Genomic DNA, 23,588 nt, shown 5'->3' with positions numbered 1-23,588 from the left:
CCGGCATTGAAGTAGTTAATGCAAGTTTGCAGTTAGTGCCACTTTTGTCCACACTTGTTTGAGATAAAACTTTCACTCTGACAAGGCTACTGTCATTCCAGCTTTACTTAAATAGGTTTAGTTCCTTAGTGGAATGAAAAGTAGAATGGTTAATTTCTTCCCTAGAGTTTTCAGTCTGTGTCTTTATTTTCCTTCCCCTCCTTCCCTGGTTCCACCAACCTCACATGTTTTTAATTTTCAATTGATTTTAAGTTGGTCTGTACTGCCCCCTTTTTATTTTTTCTATATAAACTTGATTTTATTCTAAACCTGTATGCTATAAAGAAGGCTCCAGCCAAAACACATTAGCACTATAAATGTAGCACTGCTGTTAGTGGCAAATAAAGATTTGTAAGAAGAAGCAATTGTGTTGCCAGCATTTCTTGCTTGTAAACCCCGCTTTGTTATTTTTATCTACATGTAAGCCTATGAAAAAGGCTTACCTGTAGGTAAAATGGATATCTCCAAAACGTGCACTGTTTAGGATATATTCACCCTGCATGCAGCCACTGATGTCAGCGGCACATGCACTATGAAGGCCCAGCGTACTGTGCTGGACCTTCAGAGCTTTGTGCCTGAACTGATGGCTCCCATGTGCATTAGCGGGAGTGACATTATCCAGCCACTTACAGCACCAGAAGCCCGCGACCTTGGAAGAAAGAACGAGAAAAGATGTTAGTGCTCTCAGCGGTGACCAGGGGCATATATTATGTACAATGGTATAATGTAATCTACTAACCATGTAGCATCTGATAATATTAATTCCAAGAATGAACCTATTACACATTATCACTTACCATCTAATATTTCTTTATCTTCATTTCTATGCATATGCTTCTTTGACTGCCCAAAAAGCATTGGCTGTTTTTTAGTACAGACATATAAATAAATTTGGACTTTTATCCTTTAGTCTGAAGCTCCCTCCGTTTGTGCATGTTTTTCCTGGTAAAAATGGAGCACAGTCCATGAGCACAGGAAGTTATCAGTTGACAAGATTTCTTGCAGAATCAATAGGTACTTTTTGAACTAATTTAAAATTTATAACAAATCACTTTCAGTGGTGTATTTAACAGGCCGTAAGAGAGTAAATAATAGAAGTTCATTGTTAGGATTTATATACCCTTTAGTTCTTCCCTACTCTATTCAAGACTAAAATGGCTATACATATACATATACTTTAGATCTATTATTAACATTGTTACATTCTAAATTGAACTCAGTAATAAAAATGAAAGACAGGACACATTTTATTTATACATCTGTAACCTGTTGAGAGATGTGCCAAGTGTGTACAGGTTGTTCATATTTACCCCTCCAGCACCTACTTAAAACAGAAATACTAATTCAGGGTGGCCAGACCCTTTACCATGTAGTTCTAAGATCTCAATTTATCCTAAGGCTATATGCTGTAAAACAGTAGATATATATTATTGATTTGGATTGTTTGATTCTCTCTATCAATTTGTTAGAATTTTTCTTTCTCTTTCAAGCCTGTCTTTATTTTACCTCATCTGAACCATTCTTGCTCACGTATTTCTGATCCACTGGTTGGTCAAAGCAGGTAATATCTTTACATTTGACTTCCTTAAAAACTAATATCTACATGTTCATTGTGGTATTGCTTTTCTGATGACTGCTGGTTACTATAATCACAGATAATGATGAAAGCTGTTTAGTGTTGCACTTAATGTGTCCTTTTAGAAACGTTGTAAAGGAATGAGTGATATAGTAAAAACTATTACTAGACTTTAAAGATGCCTGAATTTGAAATAATATGTTATTTAATATATAATAAGACCGACATACATAATATTTTTCATTTATTTTTTACTATGGTTTTACTAACTAATATGTCAGCGTATGGGGGATTTTGGAACATTATAATGTATTCAGAAGAGTTTTGTCAGAAAACAAATAAGACCAAGGTCAAATAAACATTAGAACAAAGACCCTTCCTGCTTTCAAAGAAGCAAATCATTACACTTTTTAATGTATACATCCAGTATCAGACATTTGAGCCAAGATTTTTTTTTTCAATAGTTTTTATTAGTTTTTAACGGAAATTAAATACAGCGGTATAATAAAACAACATCCATATCTGTAATACATTTGAGTATACATCAGGTAATCATTTGGTTGGTTACATTAACATAACTCAGGTCATGTTCAAACTATAACAATGAGTAGGTATTAGTATTAAGCGGTCCAAATGGGTGTTGTCCCTTCACTCAGACACCCCAATTGGGAGCAATCTGTGTCAAGAGGTGATGGGTAACACATTCATCTCCATCTTATATTTCAATGATTTTATTGAGGGTTGACATCTACAATAGTATTTGCATCACAGTAACATCTGCTGTATTGTGAAACAAGATAAAATAAACAATTGTATAATAACTTTTAACATGTTCAGCTAACAGAAACTTTTTATATGCGTCATAAAGACCCATGCTACATTCCCTTCAGTACTCTTTTGGAGTCAAGTTGTGTGGGGGGCAGGAGGGGGAAAGAAAAACGTGCCAGTTGTCAGTCATCCTAGTGAGAGCTAAGGTACCACATTATTGTAAAGTCAAGATAGTAGGACAAGAGGATTGTAGGCAGTAGGGTGCGAGTTATTTGACCTTTTTTGTATGAACTTTATGATGGGTATCGATACAGTTGGCGAATTGAGCCAAGATTTTATCCGCTATCATTTAAACACTAAGAGCTGCTATTTTTTTAAAGTAAGTTTCACCAAAAAGCAATAGAAACCTGGCTGAGACTCAACTCCACAAAATCCTATATGACAAATATATCAATATATCCTACAGCATATCTTGGGGCAATCCAGCAATACCATTCACATGTCATGTAGGTATGTATATATTAGTATGTATAGGCATAAATAACTATAACATGAATATAATAGATCCCCTACGTGGTTTATAGTGGACCCAGACAAATTACGAGGCATAGACAAGAATCCCATTTCCTGAGGGTTGCACTTGATGTTGTGTAAAGGGTGCTTGTTCAAACTGTAATTATCACTAGGGATGAGCCCGATGTTCGAGCCACACTTACTTTTGACTCAAACATCGGGTGTTCGCTTGTTCACTGAACAACAAACAATATGCGGTGTTCACAGCAAATTCAAAAGCTGACGGAACACTGTTAAAGTCTATGGAATATGAAAAATCAAAAGTGCTAATTTTAAAGGTTTATAAGCATGTTATTGCAATACAAAGTGTTTAGGGACCTGGGTCCTGCCCCAGGGGACATGTATCAATGCAATTATTTTTATTTTTTTAAAACTGATGTTTTTTCGGGAGCAGTGATTTTTTTAATGCTTAAAGTCAAACAATAAAAATGAAATATTCCTTTAAGTATTGTGCCTGGGGGGGGGGTGTCTGTAGTATGCCTGTAAAGTGGCGCATTTTCCCATGTTTAAAACAGTACCACAGCAAAATGACATTTCTAAAGGTTAAATTGTCATTTAAAACTGATTGCGGCTGTAATGAATTGTCTGGTCTCGATAATATAGATGAAGCTCATTGAAAAAAGAACATGGGATCCCCCCAGTCCATTACCAGGCCCTTTGGGTCTGGTATGAATATTAAAGGGAACCCCAAACCAAAATTAAAAAAAAAATTGTGTGGGCATCCCCCTAAAATCCATACCAGGCCCTTCGGGTCTGATATGGAAATTGAGGGGAACCCTGCACCAATTTTTTTTTTAAATGGCGTAAGCCCCCCTCCCCCAAAATCCATACCAGACCATTCAGGTCTGAGCCTAACAGTGGGAAATTCTAAATTATACTCGCCAAGGATGTCCCTTGTCCCCTTTAATTTTCATTCTTACCCTTGAACCATTCTTGCAATGACTTAGATCTAATCCTGATATTAACGGTGTCAATATTGATCATAATACCTATAAACTAGCAGCATTCGCTGATGATATTCTTTTATTTCTTACAGAACCCCACATTTATACTTAAATAAAGTCCATTTTGTATATTGTAGAAGCGCTTATCACTTTTCTCTAAGTGAAAAAGTTATTAAATGACAATAAACACTCTGAAAAAGTTTTAAAATATTAGATTAAAATTAAAATTAAAAAAATGCTGAGAAAATGATAGATGTGTGGTATATACGGAACTGTTCTATCTTATAGGCAGCAAGAAAGAACGTATACTGTATATATATATATATATATATATAAATATATATATATATATATATATATTTTAGAAATATTTTTTATATTGTTTTTTTACAGGTGTACTATATTTTAAAGCAGCTGCTTGATTTAGATATTGATTTTAATCATTTTAAAGCAAACTGTTTATCTGTATAAATCCATAGGTGCTGAGTTGTGTTCAATAGGGCGCAATTTTTTGGGCATATTTTTGTTTTGAGAACCCCACATTACATTGCCTAATGTTCTTAAAGATTTCGATATGTTTAAATATTTATCCAATCTCCAGATTAACAAAATCAGAAGCTTTGAATGTATCCTTAGATAAGGATATGTTATCTAAATGTCAATCTAACTTTCCATTTAAATGGAATAAGAAATCGATTGCTTATTTAGGAATACAACTACAGACACACCTATCAAATCTATACTCTAAGAATTTCCTGACAATTCTTAATACAATTCAGAAAGATTTTAAATCTTGGTCCTCTGGTCTTTTTTCTTGGTTTGACTATTGTATGTCCTTCAAGCATTACCTATCAAACTTCCACAAGCCTTTTTTACTTCTATTCGACGTGCTTGTTCTTTATTTATATGGGGTAAGTATAAACCCAGAATTAGCTTTGAAAGACTTACTCTACCCAAACTTAAGGGGGGTATTGGTCTTCCAGATGTTACTAAATACTACTGGGCCTGTCATCTTACGAGAATTATTGATTGGAATGTTCATTTTAAGGTTGTCATTGAACACGCATTTTCTACAATACCTCTCCATCAATTACCATGGATTTCCACCTCCCATATACCATTGACATGTAAGCAACACCCTTTCGTTGATAATACACTGCGGATATTCAGAAAAATGTGTGATATCTCTTCCAATCCAGGTCCACTTAGCCCTTGTACACACGGTCGGAGAATCCGTCGAAATGTGTCCTATCGGACCGTGTCATCGGATAATCTGACTATGTGTGGTATGCATCAGACTGATTCCGTCCGAATTTCCGTCGGACCCAATTTTCCAACATGTTGGAAATATTTCCCGACCAACTGGTTCGATCGGACATACTCCGATCATGTGTAGCGAATTTTGATCAGACCAAGTGCCACGCATGCTCAGATCAAATTCCTGCATCAAAGCTATTGGCTACTAGCCTGAATGTAGTCCCATCGTAACGAAATTACGTCATCACGTTCTGAAAGATCGGATTTTTCGACAACTTAGTCCGACCGCGTGTATGCAACAGTTTCGGACACAATCTGTCGGACTAAATCCGACGGACAAAATCCGATGGATTTGATTGGCAGAATCTCCGACCGTGTGTACAGGGGCTAACACAGATTCTTAAAAATCCTGATTTTTCACCAGGCCTTCTAGAATCATTTCTAAAGGATAATTGGTCTCATGATGTCATAAGAGCTGACAATTTTTTTCATGACAATTCCTTTCTTACTTTAGAGAATCTCCAATTACTTTCACCAGGTTGTCCATTTCCATTTTGGGCATATATTCAAATTAGGCATTTCCTGAATGATCCTCGTACTCGTAACTCTTATGCTAGAAGACATACTCCCTTTGAAAATTTTTGTATAAAATTAGAACCCCAGAAACATCTGATTTCTAATATGTATTCACTCTTATTTTCCAACATTTGTCCTAAATCCAATTTAGCATGTAAACATTGGGAAAGTGATCTTGCTATTAACCTATTGACTGAGGATTGGGAAACTATTTATTCTTATATTCACAAAGGCTCACCCAATGTCTCTGCCCAGGAAAATGGATTCAAGATTCTTTACCGTTGGTATAACACTCCTGCTAGATTACATAAAATTTCCCCTCTTTTACTCCCTAACTGTTGGAGATATACAGATCCTGATGGACCGCTTCTACATATTCTATGGTCCTGCCCCTTGATTCAGCCATTTTGGACAGAAGTCCACCGACTAACTTCTCTAATTACCACATGCCCTTTGGATTTTTCTCCTACCCAAATGCTCTTGCATCACTCTTCTACTCCCAAATCACGATATCAAAAATCCCTGACTTTGCACTCATTGAATGCTGCAAAAATGTGTATTTCACAACGTTGGAAGTCTATTGTTCCCCCCATCCAATAAAGATTGGTTAATTCGCATAAATTCGATTGCTATTATGGAGGAACTCATGCATCAATCTAAAGATACGCCTGATAAATTTATACATACATGGTCTTGTTGGCTTGACTTCCAAACTTCTGTTGAATATTCTCAAATATACTCTTCATAATAGGCTATTTTCTACTCAATTCTGTCAATGAAGGAGGAATTTCTTTTTTTTTCTTCCTTTTTTATTTATTGATTTATTTTAATTTTTTTACACCTCATCTTCCCATACCTTTTCATATTTTTTGTTTTACCTGATTATTTGATGTATGTTATTCATGTCTAATATTACCTGTGTTTCTATTCCATACTAATGTTTCTTTCTTTTTTTTTCTTTTTGTCCCACATACTTAATTTTGTGGATTAATGAGTCTGCTATTGTTTTTATTACTTTTGAGACAATGCTATTTATTTTTTTAATCTCTTCTAATATATACAATACACTTGTATTTCTATGTTTTACAACTTTATACTCAATAAAATATTATTGCAAAAAAAAATTCAAAATTATGTCTTGCACCACACACCTCAACACTTTTACAAAATAATAATAATAATAATAATAATGTTTGTAAATTCCGATGTAATGCTTTTTTGAATTCTTTATAAAATTTAGGTCTTGGAGGATGTCCCACAGAGTACTAAAGGGGGAAAATTTAACCAGCAAGTGTTATGGGAGGCAAGATGGATATGGAAATTAGGGGCAGCTTTGTCACTGGAGAGGTCATGCTTTTCTTTTAGATTTATCAGTAATATTGGCTTCTACAGCCTGCCTTCCAGGAACTTTTAATTAAGTAAACAAGAATATAGAGCTGCAGACAAAGAGAAAGATGAGGGGAATAGTGTTTACAGTTTTGAACTTTGGGTGTAATGTCACGTTTTAGCTAGTCACAGTATCGTATGAGCTTTTGAAACAAGGGGGGTTGTGTTGCGCTTCCTCAAAGTACCAAATGAACTAATATAAAGATATAAAAATAAATAATTGTTACTAACGAGGCAAAAAATGTGCAATAGGGCTTATAAGCTAAAACAGTGCCAAGTGCTTATAAAATCGCATTGAAAGTGCATCCGTGCATTTGCATAAAACAACTATTTTAAAGTGTCTCTGTGCATCACTCAAGTGTCAAAATCCAGGATGCATGTGCTAAATGCATATAAATGCATATAACCACTAAAAAATAAATAAAAAAATGCAGTGTAAAAAATTCAATGTGAGAAAAAAACCTGTGATAAAAACACACAAAACGTAAAATAAGCCAATTCCAACAGCAGCAAATAAGTGAATCATCGTATGAGCTTGTCTAACTTTTAGAGGTTCTGTATAAGATCTTGAAGGTGTTTTCTCACAATAGAGGATAATTAGAAGGACTTTTACCTGTTGAGGGTTTTCCATTTTCCTGGGTGATATTTCACATTGCACCAACACTTTGCAGTGAGGAATTTATCAAAGAAGGAAGCATTTCCTCTACATCAGTATGCAAGCCATGTGGTGCTTCCATGTGCATCAGAGTGTACACCCAAGGTTTCCTGATAGTAGCCATACTGTGTCTCTTCTAATACATGTTGACCAATCCCATTCCAAACATTTAAGTTAGAAAGTATGTATTTTCTTATGATTTTTATTTTTTATCTACTTCAGCTCCAGAAGATTTTACCCCCTTCCTGACCAGAGCACTTTTTACAATTTGGCACTGCATCGACTTAACTGACAATTGCACGGTCATGAAATGCTGTACCCAAACAGAATTTGCATTCTTTTTTTCCCACAAATATAGCTTTCTTTTGGCGGTATTTAATCATCTCTGTGTTTTTTGTTTTTTGCGCTATAAATAAAAAAATGCGTCAATTTTGAAAAAATAACTTTTTTTTTTTACCTTTTTCTATAATAAATATCCCAAAAAATGTTTTTAAAAAACAAATTTCTTCATAAGCTTAGGCCAATATATATTCTTCCACATATTTTTGGTAAAAAATTGCAATAAGAGTTTATTCACTGGTCTGAGCAAAAGGTATAGCGTCTGCAAACTATGAGAAAGATTTACGGCATTTTTTTTTTTTTTAACTAGTAATGGCTGTGATCTTCAATTTTTAGCAGTACTGCGACATTGCGGCAAACTGATCGGACACTTTTGGCACATTTTTGGGACCATTGACATGTATACAGCGATCAGTGCTATAAAAATGTACTGATTACTGTGTAAATGTCAATGGTAGGGAAGGGGTTACACTAGGGGGCAATCAAGGAGTTAAATGTGTGTTCTCTCAGTGTTTTCTAACTGTATGGGGATAGGACTGACTAGGGGAGGAGACCCATCATTGTTCCTACTTACAGTAGTAGGAACCAACGATAGGTCTCCTCTCCCCTGACGGAACAGGGATTTGTGTGTTTAAACACAAGGGTCCCTTATTGTTAAAGGAGGCTTCCAGACCCACACCAGCAGACCCCCAAAACCACCAAACAGGGTTGTGGGGTAGAGGCCCTTGTCCCATAATGATTAGACTGTGTAGGCTGTGTTGATCATTATACCCCTTTACACTATATACTATACTATATTGTGCATTACATACTGCTGATCAAAGAGTTTGATGATGATTTGCTAAATAGTACAAAATTGTTTTAATAAAACAAAATAGTTTAAGGTGGTTTCAGACAAAGTTTCATTTCTAAGTTTATATCCTCTGTGCAGAAGGTGATCCTTTGTACTGAAATTGATGTATGTCTGTGAGACTTTCTTTTGGCATGGTAATTAAAATACAGTTTGTGAGTACAAGAACTATGGCTGTTATACAGTATATACAGTGGATTTGATCGAACCATCTACCTTTATCCAAACTCCCACTCTTTGGCATGATCTATCCATGGCCACTGTTGACTGTAGCAAATATTAATCACCTCAGTGTTCTCATAGTTGTCCCAAGTATTTAAAATCCCTAACAACACCCCTGGTATGTGTTCAGAGAGCTCATAAAGTATAGGGGTTTTATTTGAATGTGTTTGTGCTATATTTACCAGTTGTATATTCAGTCCATTGGGCATAGAATATAGCATTATTTATAATTCAGTGACATCCATCTTTCCTACTAGTTCAGACTCTAGTTGGCTTTTTTCACTCATAGAAATAAAGGAAATATGAATTAATGGGACATTACTGATCCTGACTGAATTTGTCTTCCATTAAAAGAAGGTGTAGGTACAACAATTTTCAAAGTCTGGAAAGTAATATATTTAATGCTTACTCCAGAAGCAACATCTAGCAACATTCTGCCTAATAACATAAGGGCTCATGTTCATTCTGTGTCCAATTGAATACTGTAACTGTCGTAAAATGTAGGCATCCAGAAATATTTACTGACCTTTCAATCTATTTAAAATTATGGCATAGATAAGGGCCCAATGCTGGTAAAATGGTAATTTAAAGTCCTTATGTACAATGTAAACAATCCCCATTGCATTGTAAAGCATTCAAGAAGCATTTTGCATTTATTGGCTTTTAAACTGTATTTACAACTCTGAACTAGATGTCATTAGTTGTCAGCTGTTAATTGTCTTTAGCAAAAGACTCTAATGAAAGAATGAATCCCAAGATTGACTGTGCACTAATGGCCACCATCATACTAGTCTTTTGTGGTTACTGCCATTACTGTTAATGTGTGTAGCACAACAAGCTCCAATCCTCGGGGATCCAAAGGCTTGGTAATGCTTGCTAAGGAATATGTACTTAAGCCCTTTGTTAAGTCACTCATGCTGCACTTTTAGGTAATTGAAACATAAACAGCTAAATATACTAATATGATGTGATCTGCCCAACTGACATGTCTTGTCTTTGTGATTTATTGGCTAATAAGCCAGTTTTTAGTAAGCATTCATCGAGTTGAATAGTAAGGGCATCAATTTTTTTTATACCGTATCCATTAATTTACCAAAAACATTCCTGTAAAAGTAAATTGTTCATATATCCATACCATAAAAAAAACGAAAAAGAAAAAACGTAAGGGTCACTATACATGGATTACAAAATATCTGCAGTGTACTTATATGAATTTATTAACAGCTGTGGAATACTATGAGAGTAGAATAGAATGTTATCAAAATAAATACACTTAAAATTATGTTGGTATCAATGAGGTAGCAATATTTTCAAGTACATAACTGACTTCATGTCCTGTAATCCATTTTGCATGCAGTGGCAGAGTACACAGAGCAGTAGGCTGCACAGAAGAGTTGCTTAAAGCTGAACTCTAGAAAAACAGTTAAATGCACATCTGAAACACTGTATACAGTATATAAGAAACCTAGTTTACCTACTAAATGATTTACATTTCTTTGTATTCAGTCCTGAGATTTACACATTTCTATCACACAGCACAATCAGGAAATTACTTCCTCTGTTACAAATAATGAATACTTTTGCTTACTCTTGTCTCGCATCCTGTTAGCTTTTGCCTTGTCAGCAGATTGGCTCCAAGTACTCATTGGCTGCTTAAGGCAACCTGATCTGGAGCTTACACAAAGCTAACTCACTTCCAGATTCCAAATGTAGTGGTGAGATAGCAAAGGGAATTTAAAGGCATGCTAAACATTTCTCCTGCATAAGATGTGCAATAGTCATTAGGGATGAGCTAATATTATAAATATTGAATATTTAATGAATGAATAATAATGAATGGATAATAATAATAATAATAATAATAATAAATAATGAACATTTAGCTCAAACTTTAAGGACATTCAGTGGAAATTCTTCCCACCAAACGTCCCACAATGCATTGCTTGAGCTACCATTGGCCATAGTCATGCACCTGACCTCTGGTAGTTAACAGTAAACGTAAAGTTGCAGCCTATAGACTGTACATTTATCCTGCAGCCTTTTTTCAAGGTACTGGTGGATTTAGTGTGAGTGTGAGGGACTGCTGACATTTGTTTAAGGGAAATATAGGTTAGTATGGTATGCTTTCAGCATCATGCTATATACAGTTCCACAGTTTAATGCTGTTTATACACGGTGCCCAGTGCTATATATTACTATATAGTTTACTGTATATTTGCTATTATACATTGCAGTGAATTGCAATTTGCATGCCCAGAGAAAATGGAGAGTAAGCTGGCATCATAACAACCTGTGACTCAACCCTGCAAGGCACATTTAGCGGTCAGCCAGGGATTCACCAGCTGACAGGTGCATTTAAGCAAAAGTATAGAGTAAGAAATATGGCGTGTGGATCCGGGGGCGTGGCTTGGCGCGCGGAAGGAATGGTCGCTTAGTGAGGAGCTCCCGGAGACTCACAGCCCGTTAACGTCTTTCCTGGCCGACTCAGACGCTGAAAATGAGCAAGCAAGCTCGGCACAACCCGGGGACTAGATCGCGGCGACAATCCGCTTCGTCCCAGACCCGCAATATACAGGATTTGTTCCTTATGCAGGCCCGCTCTGACCGCTCCACTCCGCGCAAGATGGCGCAGCCACGAGGCGACGAGGAGGAGATGAGCGACGGATCCCAAGGTACCGCGGACGACCTGGTAAGCGGGAACGGCAACCCTGACCACCCTCTAACGCTGGGCGACATGACCGCCATAGCATCAGACATTAAGAATACCCTGTTCTCTGCTATTACCGACCTTAAAGCTGAACTCCTCTCCCTGAACGAAAAAATGGCCACCATGGAGAGGGCTGAGGATAGGAGAGACAAGGCGGTACACAGACTGGAAGCTACAACGGCCTCACATACTGCGCACTTAATTTCCATCAACAGGCACCTTGAAGACCTCGATAACAGGGGTCGGCGGTGTAACATTCGAGTGAGGGGGGTTCCAGAGGCGGTGGCCCCCGACCAGATACCCTCGGCCCTACGCTCCATATTCAACAACCTGCTGGAGAACCCGGCCGATACCCCTATTGAATTTGTACGGGCGCACAGGGCCCTGCGAGCGAGACCGTCAGACACAGCCCCACCGAGAGACATCATATGCTGCCTCCAGAACTTTCCTCTGAAGGAGGAGATTCTCAGCCAAGCAAGGAAGAATGACCGTATCCAATTCAATGATAGTGATTTGGCACTTTTTCAGGACTTGTCACCCATCACCCTGCAAAACAGGAGGGCCTTACGTCCTCTCTTGGAAGTATTGCGAGAGAGGGGCATTGTTTACAAATGGCGTTTTCCGTTTGCCCTACAGGTTACTTTTAATGGGAGACAACTCTTACTCAGGCTCCCAGAGGAGCTTCCGGATTTCTGCGCAGCACTGAATATCCCCTGCGTTCATCTCCCAGACTGGTATGCGGAGTTCCGGAACACCCCACAAGACGCTAGCCCGGACAGCTCTCCCCACTCTTCCCCTGCCAAAGCCCCCACGAAGAAGAGCAGAGGCGGCAGGATGGGCGCTGGAACGGGGGGCCGCCTTCAGTTTCCTGCACGGCAGTCCAGGAGCCGGGACCTTGCTTGAGGGACCAGTGGGACGCCATTCATTTTGCCCAATTTTTTTTTTGATCGTTTTGGCTGGTTATTGCCCAGAGGTTTTCCAGGGACACGATGTGTTTTTTCTTCTTTTTTTGTTTTTTTTGGGCTGTTCTGAGTTACCAGTTCTAGGTTGCATGTCCCGCCACTTAGTGGCTGCTATTTTCCAGCCAGGAAAAACTCTTCTGCCTTGTTATGCTTTAAATTAGGGTCTGTGAGTCTCCCCTATTATTATTCCCTTTTTTCTTTTTTATTTCTTTTTACACACCTTTTTGTTAAGGTATTCCCCTTATTGTTACAACTGGGGCCATTTTCATGGTATCACTGTAAACACTTACCCCTTCTGTGGTGTTCCTCCCACGTACCCCACAAACAGGGCATAGCAGTATAGTTAGGTTTTTGCTGCGTGTACCGCTCCCTGCTCTTTTTTCGGCTTGCAGCTCAGAGATCTGCAGGCAAGAACTCACCCCAATTGATACGCCCTGAGTACAGGACGTTCTCCCACCTTCTCCTACCCTCATTTTTGTCCTTGTACCTCTCTCTTCTCCTGATTTCTCCCCATCTTTCCTTCTCCTTTCTCTCTACTGTCATCTCTCACTGCTTCTCCTTCTTGTTTATCTCCACAGAGTGAGCCGCCCTCGGAGGGTTTTGATTTCTCGACCATAGCATACTCGATGCTGGGCCCCTGCCCGACTTTGATATCACACAATGTTCGTGGCTTAAACACACCTGAAAAGCGCATCTCCATCCTCCGGGAGTTGAATAAGGTAAAACCCATGTTTGTATATTTGCAAGAGACACACTTCCGATCTAGTCAAATTCCTAGGTTATTTAACAAAAATTTCCCACGGGTGTTTCATGCAACAAACCCGCAAGCGAAAACGAAAGGAGTCTCGATTCTCCTCCACAAGTCGGCGGGTTTTGAGGTCACTCAACAGCTGTCAGATCCCGACGGCAGATACTTGTTCCTAAAGGGCATGTGGGGCTCTACGCCCTTAACGCTAGCCAACGTTTATTTCCCCAATAGTGCACACGTATCCTTTTGTAGGCGAGTAGTAGGTGAATTAAAGAGCTTTGCTACAGGCTGCATTTTACTGGGGGGGGACTTTAATGTTCCACTTAACCCGATTCAGGACACTTCCACTGGTAAATCAAGCTTAACTTACCGTACTTTGAAACAGGTGAAACAGGTGTTACATTCTCTGACTTTAATAGACACTTGGCGCACTTTCAACCCTACTGGTAGGGACTTTACTTGCTACTCGGCACCTCACGATAAGTACACTCGTATTGACTACATCTTTATTACGCAGCGGGATCTGTTGAATGCCAAGAGCTCTCATATTGGTCTCCAGACCCTCTCGGACCATGCTCCGGTTTCGGTTTCGCTGACGCATTCTGACTCGAGGCCGAGACCCTGCACGTGGAGACTGAACCCCTCCCTATTGACTGACATTGAACTACTCCCGACGCTAACGGACGCCCTCCGTAATTATTTCCGAGAAAATGTCTCGGAGGAGCCTTTACCCCTGACTATTTGGGAAGCACACAAGTGTGTAATGAGGGGGGAGTTTATCAGAGCAGGGGCGTCCCGTAAACGGAAGGCGGAATCTCAGATAGCTGCCCTAACCTCAAGAATTGCACAGCTTGAGTCCCAACATAAGCAGTCCCGGGCTACTTTAGTGGCCCGGGAATTGCTTGAGGCGAGGTCGGAGCTGAAAGGTATCCTAGAAACCAAGAGTAAGCGCACCCTTTTTCTAAAACAAAAAATATACTATGAACATGGCGACAAGGGGGGTAGGCTATTGGCCAGGGCGGTTAAGGAGGCTGCCCTCGCCAATAACATTTTGGCAATTAAGAAGGCAGACGGTTCTTTGACGAACCGTGTGGATCAGATTGCCGACAGCTTTCACCGGTTTTACAGTGACCTCTACAATATCCCACCTCAGCATAAACCTGGGGGGCTGCTCGGAGAGAGAGGCCATATCATCCGGGATTATCTGTCTCGGAGTGGCATGCCTACACTCTCTCCTGACGACGCAGATTCCTTGGAGGGTCCGGTCACCTCGGAGGAATTATTAGGGGCGATAAAAAGCCTTAAACCGGGTAAGAGTCCTGGCCCTGATGGGCTGACGGCGCACTACTACAAGGCTTTTTCCGATCTGTTAGAAAAACCACTCTTGAGAACTCTCAATTCATTAAGAGAGCCCCATCAACTTCCTACGACCTTTTTGGGAGCTTATATAACGGTGCTCCCCAAGCCGGGGAAGGACCCCACGGTCTGTGCTAGCTATTGTCCCATTTCCCTACTCAATTTGGATTTAAAAATCTTATCTAAAATTATCGCAAACCGACTGAGATACTTTTTGCCCCAATTGATCGGCCCGGATCAGGCAGGGTTTATGCCGGGGAGGGAATCCAGGGACAACGTAACGAAGGCTTTGAATCTAATCCACCACTGTCAGAGTGCTCGGTTTGGGGGCCTTCTCCTGTCCACGGATGCGGAGAAGGCCTTCGATAGAGTGGCTTGGGATTTTCTATTTGCCACATGCACTCATGTGGGGCTACGCCCCAGCATGCTTTCCTGGATTTCCTCCCTCTATCAAAATCCGACTGCCCAATTGAAGATCAATGGGACCCTGTCTGATCCAGTGCAGATTAAGAACGGGACGAGGCAGTGGTGCCCCCTCTCCCCGCTTCTGTTTATCCTCACCCTAGAGCCATTCATTCGCACGATTAACAACACACCCTCCATCTCAGGTTTTCCCGTGGGGCAGAGAATTTGTAAAATCGCTGCTTATGCGGATGATTTATTGTTTTTTCTGACTACATTTCAAACCTCAAGATTAACTATACTAAGTCAGAGGCCATGAATCTAACGCTCCTCCCTGACGTGTTGGCGCAGGCTCAATCGAATACCTCATTTAAATGGGTGATGGACGCCTTGACATATCTGGGCATCAAACTTACTCCGCAGTTAAGCAAGATCTTCTCTTTTAATTTTAAGCCCATGTTGAGGCAGATTGAACTAGACCTGACTAGGTGGTCGCGGGGCCTCTTTTCATGGTTTGGAAGGGCCGCACTCATTAAAATGATAACACTCCCACGACTTCTTTACCTATTCCACACTTTGCCCATCGAACTCCCAGTCACCTTTTTTAAACAGTTACAATCCTTACTTTGGAAATTCCTATGGGCCCAAAAAAGACCGCGCATTAGTTTACACCTATTGACGAAACCGAAGGCAGCAGGCGGGATGGGGTTCCCGAATTTCAAACTGTATTACTATGCCACCCACCTAGCCAGAATAGTTGACTGGAATTGTCATGCAGATAGCAAAGACTGGATCTCAATAGAAGAGGGAGTGTCTAGATCTCCATTGCGATTCTCCCCTTGGATCCCGAAGGCCAGATGCCCTAGGGAATTATCACAACACCCTCTCATTGGGGCTTCGTTGCGGATTTTTCATAAGCTGACCTCACACCATGACTTTACTTCTTCCCCTGGCCCTCTAACACCTCTCCGGGGCAATCCGGATTTTCCCCCGGGACTGTCCACAAATGACTTCTCACTCACTGCTGACTCCCTGTTGTTAGCTTCACACCTGGTACGGCGGGGTAAGATTCTTCCCTTTGATGACCTTATAGGTAGCCTCCCTCCGGCAACATTATCGTTTTGGAAATACAGGCAGGCGTGCCATTATCTCCTGGCGCCTGTGCGGAAGGAGGCTGTGCTTAGGGACCCTACACCTTTTGAGAAGATCTGCCTCCAGGGCGCCCCCTTGGAGAAGACGACCTCCTTTATGTACGCATGTCTCCAGCAGCTGATCCACACGGAGTCGGACAGATTTAGGGATGCATGGGAGAAGGCCCTCCTGACTCGTTTTACGGATGCACAGTGGCACAATGCATGTATCCTTGCCCACAAAGGCACTATAAGCACCAGGCTACAGGAAAACGCATACAAATTACTCTCACAATGGTACGCCACCCCGACCAAAGTTAAGAGTTGGTATCCAGCATCCTCTGACCTCTGCTGGCGCTGCGGGGAGGCAGCGGAAGACATGCTGCAAATTTGGTGGAGTTTCCCCCGGATAGCTAGCTTCTGGGGCGAGATCTGCAATTTAATTCTCAATATTACTAACACCACGCTAACTCTTTCACCGGAGTGTTGTCTCTTGCACATATCAGACATGCCGCTGGGCAGATACAACAGATCTTTGTCTAAGTACCTGCTGATAGCGGCCAAATCCCTGATTCCTAAATACTGGAAACTAACTACGGTACCCTCAGTCAGGGAGTGGGTACACTCAGTTAACCATATTTTCTCTCTGGAGGAGATGCTCGCTACAGCTAAAGAAACGGCGGATAAATTTCACAAGACCTGGTCCCCATGGGTCCAGTTTAAGTATTCTCCTGCTTTTCGGGATTTGAGTACAGGGTGAATGCTCGGCGGTTGAGATTGAGACATGCCCTAAGGCATGGAATCTCACCCCTGGTTGGTATGACTGAGAGATGACTCACAGGGCCATGGGGTGGCCCAATCTGTAAACTCTGTCTACTTTACTACGTCTCTTTCTGCTCTTTTACCCTTTATGTTTCTCTCTTCTATCTCCCTTTGTTTCTCTTTGTGTCTCCCTTTCCCCAACTTTCCCATCCCCCACCTAACCCCTCAATTATTCCTCAATTATTCCTTTTTGAATGGAAGACACTAAAACAACATAAAATAATCCACAATTAAATAACAGTGAAACAAGTATGATCAGACAGCCTATACAAGCTTGGTGGTACTTTGTGTTATGTTATGCTTTAATTTGTCTCAGTTTCTGCATACTGTTACTGGTCATTTTGTGCCCTGTATTGGCTGCTTATTGATTTGCACTCTGATGTTATCTTTGTGTTTTCGGAATTTGATCAATAAAACTTTATTGTAAAAAAAAAAAAAAAGAAATATGGCGTGTGATCCCCCCCAAAATTCATAGGGGGTCTTTTGGGTCTGGTATGGATTTTATGCAAGGACCCCATGCAAAAAAAAATCATACCACACATTTACCTAAGCATGCAGCATTGCTGGCCAGAAAAAGGGGCAGCAAGTGTGCAGCCTTTCTTCTCAATGAAACTTTTTTTTAATACTATCCCTTTGTTTACATTCACCAATCGGAAGGGAATCCCCGGCTAACAGTTTAATGTGCTTTGTGGGAATGGGTCATTGTTTATTAGGAAGCCAGCGGGTGCTTGTGCACTACAAACAGGAGCCCTGAGCAGGAAGCTGTCCCATTTAGCAGCCTTAGTAATAACGCTGCTAAACGTTTCCCTTCATACTGCAGCTGAAGGTTCGCAGTTGAACACGCATTTGTTCCCCTATTCACACAGAACTCTGTATACAGTGGGGATCGAAAGTTTGGGCACCCCAGATAAACATGTGTATTAATGTGCATAACGAAGCCAAGGAAAGATGGAAACATCTCCAAATGGCATCAAATTACAGATTAGACATTCTTATAATATGTAAAAAAAAGTTAGATTTTATTTCCATCATTTACACTTTCAAAATGACCGAAAACCAAAAAATGGCGTCTGCAAAAGTTTGGGCACCCTGCAGAATTTATAGCATGCACTGCCCCCTTTGCAAAGCTGAGACCTGCCAGTGTCATGGATTGTTCTCAATCATCTTCTGGGAAGACCAGGTGATGTCAATCTCAAAGGTTTTAAATGGCCAGACTCATCTGACCTTGCCCCAACAATCAGCACCATGGGTTCTTCTAAGCAGTTGTCTAGAAAACTTAAACTGAAAATAGTTGACGCTCACAAAGCTGGAGAAGGCTATAAGAAGATAGCAAAGCGTTTTCAGATGTCAATATACTCTGTTCGGAATGTAATTAAGAAATGGCAGTCATCAGGAACAGTGGAAGCAAGATCTGGAAGACCAAGAAAAATATCAGACAGAACAGCTCGCAGATTGTGAGAAAAGCAATTCAAAACCCACATTTGACTGCACGATCCCTCCAGAAAGATCTGGCAGACACTGGAGTTGTGGTACTCTATTCCACTATAAAGAGATACTTGTACAAATATGGTCTTCATGGAAGAGTCATCAGAAGAAAACCTCTTCTACGTCCTCACCACAAAAATCAGCGTTTGAACTTTGCAAATGAACATATAGACAAACCTGAGGCATTTTGGAAACAAGTTCTGTGGACCGATGAGGTTAAGAGCTTTTTGGCCGGAATGAGCAAAGGTACGTTTGAAGAAGAAAGGGCACAGAATTTAATGAAAAGAACCTCTGTCCAACTGTTAAGCATGGGGGTGGATCAATCATGCTTTGGGGTTGTATTGCAGCCAGTGGCACAGGGAACATTTCACGGGTAGAAGGAAAAATGGATTCAATAAAATTTCAGCAAATTTTGGATGGTAATTTGATGCCATCTGTGAAAAAGCTGAAGTTAGAGAGATGATGGCTTCTACAAATAGATAATGATCCTAAACACAACTCAAAATCCACGGGGGATTACATCAAGAGGCGTAAACTGAAGGTTTTGTCATGGCCTTCACAATCTCCCGACCTCAACATTATTGAAAATCTATGGATAGACCTTAAAAGAGCAGTGCGTGACAGACAGCCCAGAAATCTCAAAGAACTGGAACACTTTTGTAAGGAAGAATGGGCAAAGATACCTCAAACAAGAATTGAAAGACTCTTGGCTGGCTCCAAAAAGCGTTTACAAGCTGTGATACTTGCCAAAGGGGACAGTACAAGATATTAACTCTGCAGGGTGCCCAAACTTTTGCAGACGCCATTTTTTTGTTTACAGTAATTTTGAAAGTATAAATGATGGAAATAAAATCTAACTTTTTTGACATATTATAAGAATGCCTAATCTGTAATTTGATTTCCATTTGGAGATTTTTCCATCTTTCCTTGGCTTCGTTATGCACATTAATACACATTTTTACCTGTGGTGCCCACATTTTCAATCCCCACTGTAGATTGTACACAGTGCAGAATTCTCTTTTATATTATTTGCCCTCCTAGTCAAATGTTCTTAATCTATAGAGTTAGACTATTTTCCCTGCTAGTGTATTTTTTGTTTTTTGTTTTTTTCAATATTTTTATTGAGGTTTTACAGGGTGAAGAGATGTACAAGCATTAAAACATACATATCGAGTATATTCCATGTCCAATAAATATGATGATGGTAACAAAGGTACACTGCTTTACTTAAGCCTCTTGGACTTTAGAGAACAAGTAGAGCTGGGCAATGAAAGGGATAAAGTACCGTGAATAAGGAGCCCTGAGTCAGTTCTGCAGAGTATGCCAGATATGCCTCCAGTCCACCCATCCACGCCGCATGGGACTAACTGTGGATGGATGGGGGCACATTTGACCTGCCTCCTAAATTGTATGGATTAGAAAAGAATCAATGTTTATCATTGCATAGTAACAATAAGTTGTAAAACTAGCGTAACAACTGAAGTCTACTTAATGCAGGTCATTTTGTCTAGAGCGTGTTTATCTGAATAGGTGTCAAAATGGAGTATCCAGAACCAATAGTTGTTTCTTCATAATTTTTCATTCCTTAAAGTATGACTAAGGGCCAATACTGGGGAGTTTAGACCCCTTTAAGGTGAGAAAGAGTAATGGGAAGGGGTAGGGGAGATAGGCAAGGTATTCTTGGACTAATGTACGGTAAGTGAGAATGCATCTGAAGTCATTCTGCACTTTTATTATATGCAGGTTGCATTTATGGATTGAGTAGTAGACATACATTTTTAGACTTTTGCGGATTCCTTCTATTGAGGTTTCTTGCATCCTCGGGTCGAGCTATGTTGATTTTTGGACAGTTTGTTGAATTCAGCTGATTCTGCAAAGTGCTTCCAATATGCCCAAATTTTGCAGAATTTAGTACGTGTTTCCCTGGCCTGGTGGACTAAATCTTCCATTCCAGCAATTTTGCCTATTCGTTGGTGCCATTCTGAAATACTGGGGGCTGCTTTCCTTCCAGTGGAGGGGAATGCACATCTTAGCTGCATTGAGGAGGTGCAGAGACAAGGGCTTTCTGTAGTTTGATTGGGGTAGGGATGTGTGGTGGAGGAGAAATTGCGCTGGTGTGTAATCCAGTGCTTAAGTTGTTATTTTGGTAATAAGGTGGTGTACATTTTTCTAGAAGGGTTATATCAGTGGGCATTTCCATCACATGTGAAGAAGTGAGAATTTGGTTATGTTACATCTCCAGCAGAGTGGTGATAAGTTAGGATAGTACTTATGAAGTTTATCTGGAGTCCTATACCACCTTGAGTATATTATGAAACCATTTTCATGTATGGAAACATTTGTTGAAACCTTTATGAATGTGGGTATAGATATGTTGCCAGTCCTCTACTGATAGGTCTACCTCCAATTCCCATTTCCAGCATTGGCTAAGTTTGTTTGCGTTAGGATCATGATCAGTGAACATAAGTGAATAAAGATCTGAGATCACGTGTCTTTGGGGCTCTGATCTGGAGCAGATAGCTTTGAAAGGGGTGTGATCCCTACACCATGTGGCTAGTGGTTTGTCAGTATTTAGAAAGTGCCTAATCTGTAGGTATTTGAAGAAGAATATTAATATTAGAGTGGTCAGGGATTTTAGATGACAGAGCAAGGAATTGTAGAAGCTTTCCTCTTTGAAAAAAGTTTTCTGTCCGGATAGATGTCTCTGGGGTTCTGTGGCTAATGCTGTGGAGAGGGAGATTGGGGGGAAATTCTGGGTTACCCTCAATTGAGGTCAGGGGTTCGGGGGAGGGCGCAATATTCAGTTTTTTTACATGCTGTCCTGAAGCTTTGTAGTTTAGGGCCAATTATAGGATGGGTGGCACTCTCTTTTGGGATTAAAGTTGGCTCGATCCATGATCAATGGCTAATCGGTACATGGGAGAATGAGTCTTCCAGTTTAATCCACTCTTTGGTATTGGCGTGGACATGCCAGTCTACCACTCTAGTCATGTGGCACAATCAATAGTATTTATTAAGGTCTGGGAGGCCAATCCCCACTTTCAATTTAAGGGTCACTAATTCCAGCCCAACCGTAGATGCTTAGACAGCTAGATGAAATCCCTGCAAATCTGCTTGTATGACTAAAAGAAGGACGGGGGAATTTTAATTGGCCCAGTTTAAAGGAGGTATAGGATTCTTGGAAGGACATTCATCTTGATAATGTCCACTCTCCCAAAACTGGAGAAAGGACCCATTGACTATTCTTTAAGATCTTGTTGGATGATTCCCAGGATCAGGAGGAAATTTCTAGAATATAGTTTGGATACTATGACTGAACTGAACCCCGAGGTATATAATGGCATGTGAGTCCCAACCAAAGGGTAAGTTATTTTGGCAGTGAGTTAAAGAGGATTGAGGGAAAGATATATTCAGTGCTCATGATTTTGAATAATTGATTTGGAAGTTGGAGAGTGTGTAGAATAGAGAAAGGTCTTTCAGTATATTGAAAATATGAAAATATGAAAAAAAAATAGAACCAAAAAATATAAATTGTGGATAAGAACTTAACTCAAGTAAGCTTAGCTTTATTCAACTGCAATGGAAGGATCCATGTGGGTTTTTTCAGGTTTTTTCCACGTGGTTTCCGGTTGATTTGTTGGGCTTGATCCATTTTGTGAGCTTCGATAATGAGTTTCAGGTTTTTTCCGCGTGGTTTCCGGTTGATTTGTTGGGCTTGATCCATTTTGTGAGCTTCGATAATGAGTTTCAGGTTTTTTCCGCGTGGTTTTCGGTTGATTTGTTGGGCTTGATCCATTTTGTGAGCTTCGATAATGAGTTTGGGATCAAACAAGGAGCATTGTCTTCGATGTCTCAATTCTTGGACATCCATGGGTTCTTCTCGGCGTGGGTCTTCCTGGGTGGAGTGCGATGAAACTCGGCATATCAGTTGGGATCCTCGACCATTTGTACATCCAGAGTGTCGAAGAACAATTGGAGGTGTATTCTGTTTCTAGCTTTCTGGAGTACCTTTTCTTATAGCCTATAATCAACCAGGCAGCATATTACATCACGGAGGGGGATCAGTATATCTTCTTTTGGGTCTGAGGGACCGATGGATTTGCTCCATTGCTATTTCTGTCTGGGGGGGGCCTATCAAGGAGATTGTTAAATAGGCCAACTACTGTGGACAGAAGTTGGTCTGCTTCAGCGGATTCAGGCAAACCATGGATCCTCAGATTATGGCGCATACCTCTATTAGTGCAATGCTGGGATGTTTCTTTCTCCACCTCATGGATTCTACATATCAGGGAATGTATGTCCAGGTGGAGGCCTGAGATGGCCACCAATAGTGTAGCTTTAATGTCTGCCGCAATGGCACGTAAATCATTTAGACTTAAGTGATGCTGTGAGCACACACTGGTCATTCCCTGCTATGGTATCCGCAGGCGCTGGCAGCGAGTCAGTTAGCAGAACACTCATTGTCTGTGAGTGTTCATGGCAGGAAGCATTCATGTTTCCCCTCTGGGTCCAGAACATCTCTGTAATGCTTTGGCTCAATCTACCGCCTGTCTCGTGAGGAGAATGGGATCAGGAGTCCAAGGAGCTACAGGAGCCTTTCTCCATGGCTGAAGGTTAATCTCGGTGGGTGATACCTCAGATATAAGGTGGCTGAGTCCAGTGGCGGTGGGAGCTCTGATCTCAGGCAGCCATCTTCCAGCGAGGTCAAACCATGCCCCTGTTTTTTTAATGCTCATGTTCTTTATTTTTCTATAGGGATGGAATATTAGGGAATATTATATTTGCCCGATG

Source organism: Lithobates pipiens, unplaced genomic scaffold, assembly GCF_037356315.1.
Source record: "Lithobates pipiens isolate NorthernLeopardFrog02 unplaced genomic scaffold, aLitPip1_a1.2 Scaffold_18, whole genome shotgun sequence".
In the NCBI taxonomy this organism is placed as follows: Eukaryota; Metazoa; Chordata; class Amphibia; order Anura; family Ranidae; genus Lithobates; species Lithobates pipiens.
Note: the sequence above shows the minus strand (reverse complement) of the source record.